This window comes from Myotis davidii, unplaced genomic scaffold (genome assembly GCF_000327345.1).
Source record: "Myotis davidii unplaced genomic scaffold, ASM32734v1 scaffold71, whole genome shotgun sequence".
NCBI lineage: Eukaryota > Metazoa > Chordata > Mammalia > Chiroptera > Vespertilionidae > Myotis > Myotis davidii.
In genome coordinates this window covers 1,453,478-1,462,865 of record NW_006283588.1, presented here as the reverse complement: position 1 = coordinate 1,462,865, position 9,388 = coordinate 1,453,478, and positions in this window count along the sequence as shown.

Sequence of the window (9,388 nt, the reverse complement as noted above, 5' to 3'; positions counted from 1 at the left end):
TGTGTTACGAGGATTTGATGGTGATGTCACAGATCTTTTCTAGCTGCAAACCTAATTATCTCTTTGCAGCCAAAATTTATTTTCCTTTAGAATTGGAAGGTACAGGAAGTCCAAAACACATAACAAATATTCTTCTTCCTTTCTTAATTATAATAGTTCCTACTTAGCTCTGTCTGGAAACCAGTGGGTCACATGTTGGTAGAGCTCATGCGCTTACTTGTAACATTTAAAAATCTCATTTCATATTACGCTACAACATGCACAAGCTTACTTTTGTTTTGTCTCTATTATTCATGACAGGAACTAAAGCAAATGTGTTACTAACATAATTTTGTTCTCTGAGAGTTTGCATTTCTGTCCGACGAAAGGTAGTTTAGATATTTATTATTGAGGAAATACAGTCCTTACCTTCTGGAAGGCACCTTCAATTTACTAATACATTATGCTATATTCCTGTAACAGTATATATATATATATATATTCCTCACCCAAGGATATTTTTCCATTGATTTTTGGGAGAGTGGGAGAGGGAAAAACAGCGAGAAACATCAATATGAGAGAAACAGATTGATTGGTTGCCGCCAAGACATGCTCTGACCAGGGCCCGGGGCCAGGGAGGAGCCTGCAACCCAGGTACCTGCCCTTGACTGGAATCGAACCTGGGACCCTTTGGTCCACAGGCCAACGCTCTATGCAATGAGCCCAACCAGCTAGGGCTATTTTTTTAATTAGTAAAAGAATGTCTATATTTCTTCTTCCAAGTATTCTTTTCTAGTCATTCAAACAAGAGTGTGGGATGAGGCATGGTACCATTTCTCTTGCTTTTCCCTCTGATCTTTGGAATTATCCTTGCGATGCTAACCAAACTCTCAGCGAGATGCCAGCAGGCAGAAGCGAACTTAGCACTCGTGTGTCCTTGCTCCCTTCCAGCAGTCAAGTGCAGTCCTCTGCGAAACTGCAGAAGTCTCTCAAGCATATAATTTGTGGCTTCCAATGAGTTTGAACTTCATGCTTGAAGGGATGCACAAGTAAGTGGTTTAATTCATGCACCTGTATCAGGGTTTCTTTCCAGCCATAATGGCATGGGTGACTACTGCAGGATTTACCTAATAAGCATTGCAGCAAGACAGCAGAACGGCCGTGACTGGCATATTTGGGCAGGCAGAGGAAAAATGAGCTTCCAGGAGAGCGATGATAGGCATCTGGGTTCAGCCCTGGAGACAAAAACTGAGCATTTCTCAGCTCCCAAGGCCAAGCTCCCTGACTTCAATGATGCACAATTTTCTCATTACAAACACTATCGTACCCACAGGAATTCCTGTCAGCTTTCTAATTATTTTCTCAGTTTGAAATAAGACCTTGTCTCTAATAGAAAAAGGGGTTTGGTATGTGATTGTTCTTAGCACCAAAACAGCGCAGAGAGTGAGAGCACCAGGGAAACTGCAAGGCCGCCCCGGAAGGGAGAAAGGTACTTTACAAATAAACGCAAATCATTTCCCACTAGCGGTTACCAAAAAGGAAGCCATTATGCTGAGGTCAAGTACTGACGTCGTGGGCGAGCGAGATTTAAAAAGTAAAAAAGAAAATATTTTCCGCACCTTCTGTCTTTAATGATAATATTTTCATAGTTGTCATCGATGAGGTTATACATAACATTTTTCTTAGAGTATTGTTAGGCAGCACGTGGCCATGTTTGGGAGCACACAAAAAAAGTATGCAATTAAATGATCTAGAGTGATTTTAGAAATTATCAACCTGAATGTGTCCCACAGACTCATGTGGCAAAATGTGATAAAATGCAATGCTGCCCTGATCGGGTGGCTCAGTTGGTTGGAGCGCCATCCTGTACACCAAAAGGTAGCTGGTTTGATTCCCAGTCAGGGCACATACTTGCGTTACAGGTTCGATCCCCAGGCAGGTGTGTACGGGAGGCAACTGATCATTGTTTCTCTCTAACATTGACGTCTCTCTCTTTTTCTCTCTCCCTTCCTCTCTTTCTAAAAATCAATAAAAACATATCCTCACATGAAGATTTAAAAAAAGTAATGCTACTAAAACATTATTTTTACTTTATATTAAAACAATTTAAAATTCTTTGAATTAATATTTTATGTTTAGATACAGTTAGAATTTCTCTGATTAGGTTGTATAAGTTCAAAAATATAGTCTGGAGGTCTCAAGTTATTCAACAGAGTTAACCAAACCTTAGCCTATGCTTCTTCACTTTACAACTGTCCTGGTCCTTATCTAAGCTTCCTCCATCTTTTTTTTAAAGTTGATTCTACATTTTATCACAGAAATTTAAAACAACTGCATATGAAAATTTGTCCTAAAAATATCATTGCTAGGCATTAATAACAAGCCCATGTACTAAATATTCAAGATGCTGAAAAGAAAGAATATTAGGAAACCTTTCTCCATATTCACTGAGTATCATAATATTCATGTCTAAAACTAATGGCCATGATGAAAGCTTTGCAGCATACTCATAAATGAATAAGTCATAAAACTCTCTATTGTTCTATGTATTTTTAAATTCCTCCATATTTTCAAACTGATTAATGATGATGAGCATACTAATAAAATCACTAGCCTGTAGAAATACAGTAGTAATTTTGTAAGATTAGGCATCAATATGTGTGTAATTCAATGGTCTCAACAAGCTTCTATATGTCACAAACTCAGTGGCCCATGACGAAAGGTTTAAGGTTTTCCCTTTTGGAAAGACTTTGCAGATTATAAGTTGGGATCAAAATTTAAGCATGACATCATGTTAATCTACTTCTACCTAGGCAAACCTTATGTGTCTGAAGCCTTCATTCAGAAATTTATTCACTAATCATGAACATTTACAGAACCATGTCCACGTTTAATCTTTCTAGTCAATTATAAACTGACTAGAGGCCCAGTACACAAAATTCATGCACTGGTGGGGGGTCCCTCAGATCGTCCTGCACCCTCTCCAATCCTGGACTCCTCAAAGGATGTCCGACTGCCGGTTTAGTCCCTGCCTAAACCAGCAGTCAGACATCCCTCTCACAATCCAGGACCACTGGCTCCTAATCACTCACCTGGCTGCCTGCCTGATTGCCCCAACCACTCTACCTGCCTGCCTGATCACCCCTAACTGCCTCTGCTTGCTGGCCTAATTGCCCCCTAATTGGTCCCCTGCCAACCTGGTCACCCCCTAACTGCCCCCCCTGCCGGCCTGGCCATCCCCTAACTTCCCCCCTGCTGGACAGGCCACCCCCTAACTGCCCCACAGCCAGACTGGCCTCCCCCTAACTGCCCCTCTGCTGGCATGGCCACTCCCTAACCACCTCTGCCTCACCATCCCCACCCCACCGTGGTTTTGTTCAGAAGGAAGTCGGACATCTGGAAGATGTCTGGTCAACCTGGTCTAATTAGCATATTACCCTTTTATTAGTATAGATTATTACTATTTATAAATTTCTTTTATAATTACCACATCCACAAGGTTCTCCTTCTATAATATTTCTCAGTTGACTATTTGAACAATTATCTCAAAGGAGTCCCATAAAAATTCTTGCTTTAATAGCTTAGTGATATTTAATTTTCAAGTGTTTCCCTATTTTTTCTATGGAAATCCACCCATTCCATATGATTTCCCTCCATATAAATTTGTTAAATACTTACTTGTGGGAGTGTCTGATTTAGCTTATAAAAATATTGCATGGGACATACTAGTACTTATATGCCGGGGTCCAACCCCAGCGGATCCAGGGGTCCCCAAAGGTGTGGACGGAGTCGGCAAAGAAGGAATGAATGTCACAGAGGCAGTGTTCAGTTCATCAGCATAGTTGGGTTCTCTTGTCAGGATCTCCAGCCAGGTTCTGTAGCCATGTTCCCTCGCTAGGTTCTCCAGCCAGGTTCTGTCCAAGTTCTAGTCAGGTTCTCTTTCTATTCCAAAGGTTAGGGCGTTTCTTATCTCCATTCCAGGGAGTAAAGATTATGTAGCTTAAGCATGATTGTTCATAGTTAAAGTGATTAATTACCTGCCTGGCAGTTAAGAGGTTTTATTCCCTCCCTAACTTCAGGAGAAAATCCCTACCTGGGGAAACAACCTTTCTCGGAGAGGTGACCTTGGACCGGCTCCCGGCACTTATACTAAAACTTTTGGTCATTATTTATCTGAAATTGAAGTGTACTAGTAAATGAGCATCCTGTACTTTCTGTCAGCCCTATATATTTGATCATTTTTATGAATGGTGTGTATAGACTTTCCTCTGAGAGTTCCTACGGGTTTCCATCCAAGGGCTTGCCAAGTTATAATCCCTGTGCCTTCAAGTTCCTGCAACCATCCCTGGTCTATTTACTAGGAAGAAGGCATCACCAAGAGCACAACCACACAAGCACCCTGATCTCAGAATTCCAGCCTCCAGGCTGTGAGAGCGTCACTGTTGTTGAAGCCACCCGGTCTGTAGTCTTCTGTTATTGCAGCCTGAACTAAGACACCAGGCTAAACGACAGGGAACTCACTATTTCCCCCAAATCTGTGATGATAGTCTTGAAGATTCCTATAAAGCACTCACTCACATATCCTAAGGAAATCAGATTTATATAGTTCTACTACACACCCATTTTTAAAAGACCTCTTTGGAGAGCACTTAGGCATTTCACTTTCTCTTGGGGTGTTGGGGTAAGAGAGAAAAATCTATTAATGTCACTGCCAAAAGGAGAAAAACTGCACAGAGCAGCCATGTAAAATAAATTCTAATAACATCAATTTTCAGAAGCACTTTTGAAAATTTACCTATATAGTAGTAAAAGAAAAAGCAAGGGAATAGTGTGACTGACCTAAAAATAATTTATTTAGCTATGCTTCAGCTATGAACCTGATTGAACATATAGCCATTGCTACATGTGTCCATCTTATACCACAGCAGTGTGTGTGTGTGTGTGTTGTGTGTGTGTGTGTGTATGTGTGTGTAAATTCACTGAACCTGTCTGGGTGTACCAATGCTTCCTGAAGATGATATGTAAATGAATGAATGAATGAATACATGCATGCATTCATATGTTTACAACCTCTTTAAATTCTTACAATTATTTTTGTGCCATGAAATTTAACAATCATTTACTCTCATATTGGTATACATAAGTCCATTTAAAATCTAAACTCCTTAGTAGTTTGACTGTTCATAGTCACACAGAAGAATGAAATCACTAGGGCAAGGTAAAAATGAGAGGGACAAAATGAAAATCAGGAACCTAGTAGGGACTGGACACTGAAAGAGACTTGGAAAAGAGGAAAATTAACTTCATGAGATGGGTGTCAAGCTGGGCAAGCAAGAACCACATGCAAGAACAGCATAAAAATAGATGCCAAATGCACATCGAGGCAAGTAGGAGACTGAAAGCTCCTGGACAAATCTGACATCAACACCACCCAGAACCACAAAATGATAAGGCAGGGCCTAGTGTAGGCCTGCAAATGATAGATGATAACTCATGTAAATGGTCACTAATATAGAGAAAATTAAGTAGGTCTGGTTCCTTCTTCTGGACACACTGCCATCAGCTTTAAAGACAAACTCTTTTGCACAGCTGTTTACTCTTCCTTCTTTTCTTTTCTTTTTTTAAATTAAATTTTTATTCCATTGCATTCAGCACAATACAACTGTATTTTAAAAATGTTGGCTATTGATGGATCAGTATTAACCTTTGGGCTCTCTATGCTGTTTCTAGACATTATTTTTAATGGCTGCTGCAATTTATATTATAACAATAGTTCACATAAACACTGTAATGCATCATGTCTATGTTTTGTCTAAAATACAACAGCCAGATGGACAATAACTAGAAAGTTAAAAAGTATGTAAAACAAACATTTATCCATAACTAACAAATTCAAAAAAATATTTGTTTACTCTACTTATTACTCTAACTAATGATTGTTAACATTGCATGTAACAAAAATGACAATCCTTTATGATGTATTGAGGAGCCTGGTGAAATATCATTTGGTAGGTCAGCTATTTCATAGGCTTGGGAAATGTGCATAAATATTCAAAAATAAAACTGAAATAAACATTGATATGATGCTGTCCAGCCTGAAACATATTTAAGCCCGGCGGTAATGTCCTTGCTGTTTCTGATTTGATGCTGGTTTTTAATTATTGGTTGCCCATCAAATGATAAAAATCCTGAAATCAGAAGAACTCTGAGGTACTGAGAATTGGTTATACGACATCACATGAAACCTGGCTTCATTTGACAACAGAATGCCATCAACTGCACATTAAATGATGATGGCCCTCGCAAGTCCCATGGAGTTCTCGCCACTATAAGAGGAAGCATCTGTTCACTGTAGGAGGCAGGAACGTTCTGGAGCTTTTCCATAGACCTACCTATGTCTCTTTGGACATGTTTGTAAGTATATTTATACTCCCCAATGGAGCAACTTTGCCCTCATAGATTATTTGGGGAGTAAAAGAAAAAGTTTAGGATAATGGTGAAAGGTTCCTTCTAGATAGGTCTTAGGTTAAAGGATATTTATTCTACTGGTAACACATAACAATTAAGGCACAGTATGCTCTGTCATTTAAAAACAGTGGTGTTTCATAGCATTTGGGCAAAAATCCAAGTAGAAGGTCAGGGTGGGAATGACAGTTAATAATAACATTGTACAGAAAAAAATATTTGGATGACTAATACAAATAATGCTGGTGAATGTACTACTTAGAAGAAGAGTTTATTTAAACTGTGAAACAACCCTACAACATGGGTATTGATATCTCCACTATGTATGTGGGGAAAGCGCAGCTTAAAGAGATTAACTGGTTTGTTTTTTGTCACAGAAGAGTAAGTGGTAAAGCCTAGTTCACACCTAGGTCAGAGACTCCAGCAGCCTGTGTTCTTGAGCATTAAATGGTTGTTTCATTACTAGTATCACATGGGCTACCAATTAGGTGCATGTCTTATGTCCTGCTTCATTTTACTTCTTCCTTCTCCATACTTACAGTCACCCCGTGTGCCCATTTTCATAAGTAACCCAAAAGATGTTCAAAGACTGAGTCATTTTACCCGCTTCTGGAGGAGCTGAGAAGACTAGCCAGGCCCATTTGTCATTCATACCATTTTTCTCTAAAACCACTTGTGATGTTGGATAATAATCCCAGATGGAAGTCATTAAAGTTTAATTTGTCTGCATATGTGACATCTTGCTTTTCAAATCTTTTGACTTTACTCTTTCCATTACTGAAACTAATTGGTATATATGAGAAATAACTAATTAAAATGAGTGTAAAGCAGTTTTCTCAAATATAAAAACATGCCATAAAATGGTAATAAAACTATAAAAATATGTGGAAAAATCTGTCAATTACAAAATTAGCTTTAGTTGGGAAAGCAAATATTATTTATTCTTTACAATTCACAAATAAATTATTTGTTTGGCAGCTAAATGCTCTTTTTCTGAATATTAATAAAATGTCAAGAATAATAAATTGTCTTCATTTCAGAATAAAAATTTGAAGATTATCGTTGTAGGTATAAATTAAATTTAAAAAACTCTAAATAGCTGTTTTCTAGGACCATTTTTAGTTATGGTTAAAGAAAAGTGGGCTCTCTGGTGCTAGGAAAACTGGAAAGCCACATGCAAAACAAATGAAACTGGATTACAGTTTGTCCCCATGTATAAAAAGTAAGTCAAAATGGATCAAAGACCTCAATATAAGACCTGAGAACAATAAGTTACATATAAGAGAATGTAGGTACCAAACTTATGGACCTTGGTCATAGAGAAAGTTTTATGAACTTGACCCCATAGGCAAGGGAAGGAATGGCAAAAATAAATGAATGAGACTGTATCAAACTAAAAAGCTTCTGCACAGCAAAAGAAACTGACAACAAAACAAAGAGGCAGCCAACCAGATGGGAGATGATATTTGCAAATAAAGGTTTAATCTCCAAATTTTATAAAGAACTCACCAAACTCAACACAAAATAACAACAACAAAAATCCAATCAAAAAATGGGCAGAGGATCTGAAAATATACCTCTCCCAAGAAGACATACCAACTGCCAATATATATATATATACACACACACACACACTAGAGGCACAGTGCATGGATTCATGCGCTGGTGGCGTCCCTCGGCCTGGCCTGCGGGGATCGGGCTGAAACCAGTGCTCCAACATCCCCTGAGGCGTCCCAGATTGCAAGAGGATACAGGCCAGGCCGAGGACCCCCACTGGTGCATGAGCAGGGCCAGGAGGAACTGCAGGAGGGCTCCAGGATCCAGCCCATCTCACCCAGTCCCAATCAACTGGACCCCAGCAGCAAGCTAACCTACCGGACAGAGCATCTGCCCCCTGGTGGTCAATGTGCATCATAGCAACTGGTTGAACAGTCGAACGAACAGTTGGACACTGCCAATATATATATACACACACACACACACACACACACACACACACACACACACTAGAGGCACAGTGCATGGATTCATGCGCTGGTGGCGTCCCTCGGCCTGGCCTGCGGGGATCGGGCTGAAACCAGTGCTCCAACATCCCCTGAGGCGTCCCAGATTGCAAGAGGATACAGGCCAGGCCGAGGACCCCCACTGGTGCATGAGCAGGGCCAGGAGGAACTGCAGGAGGGCTCCAGGATCCAGCCCATCTCACCCAGTCCCAATCAACTGGACCCCAGCAGCAAGCTAACCTACCGGACAGAGCATCTGCCCCCTGGTGGTCAATGTGCATCATAGCAACTGGTTGAACAGTCGAACGAACAGTTGGACACTTAGCATATTAGGTTTTTATTATATAGGATATGAAAAGGCGTTCAACCTCATTGGCAATTAGGGAAATGCAAATCAAAACACAAAGAGAACCACTATACCCATGTTATTATCACTCAGTCATTATCAACAAGATATGCAATAACAAGTGTTGGAGAGGTTGTGGAGAAAAGGGAAATCTTATTCACTGCTGGTGGGAATGCAGATTGGTACAACCACTATGGAAAGCAGTCTGGTAACTCCTCAAGAAATTAAAACTAGAGCTACCATACAACCCAGCAATCCATCTCTTGGGAAAATACATGAAAAACTGAAAATCATGTATTCACAAAGATACCGTATTTGCCGGCGTATAAGACGATTGGGCGTATAAGACGACCCCTTAACATTTCCACTCAAAATACAGAGTTTGTTATATACTCGCCGTATAAGACTACCCCCTCTTCTGCACACCTTCCACACACCAAATAAAAGGTAAAACAATATCAGATTTGATTTTAACATTTTAATTTATATTCAAATGCTTATGACATGCAGGAAAACTGTCACAAGGCTGTATGTAATCAAACATATACATAAAACAGTGCAAGTTTATTACCGGTAAACATACAGGTAATTCCAG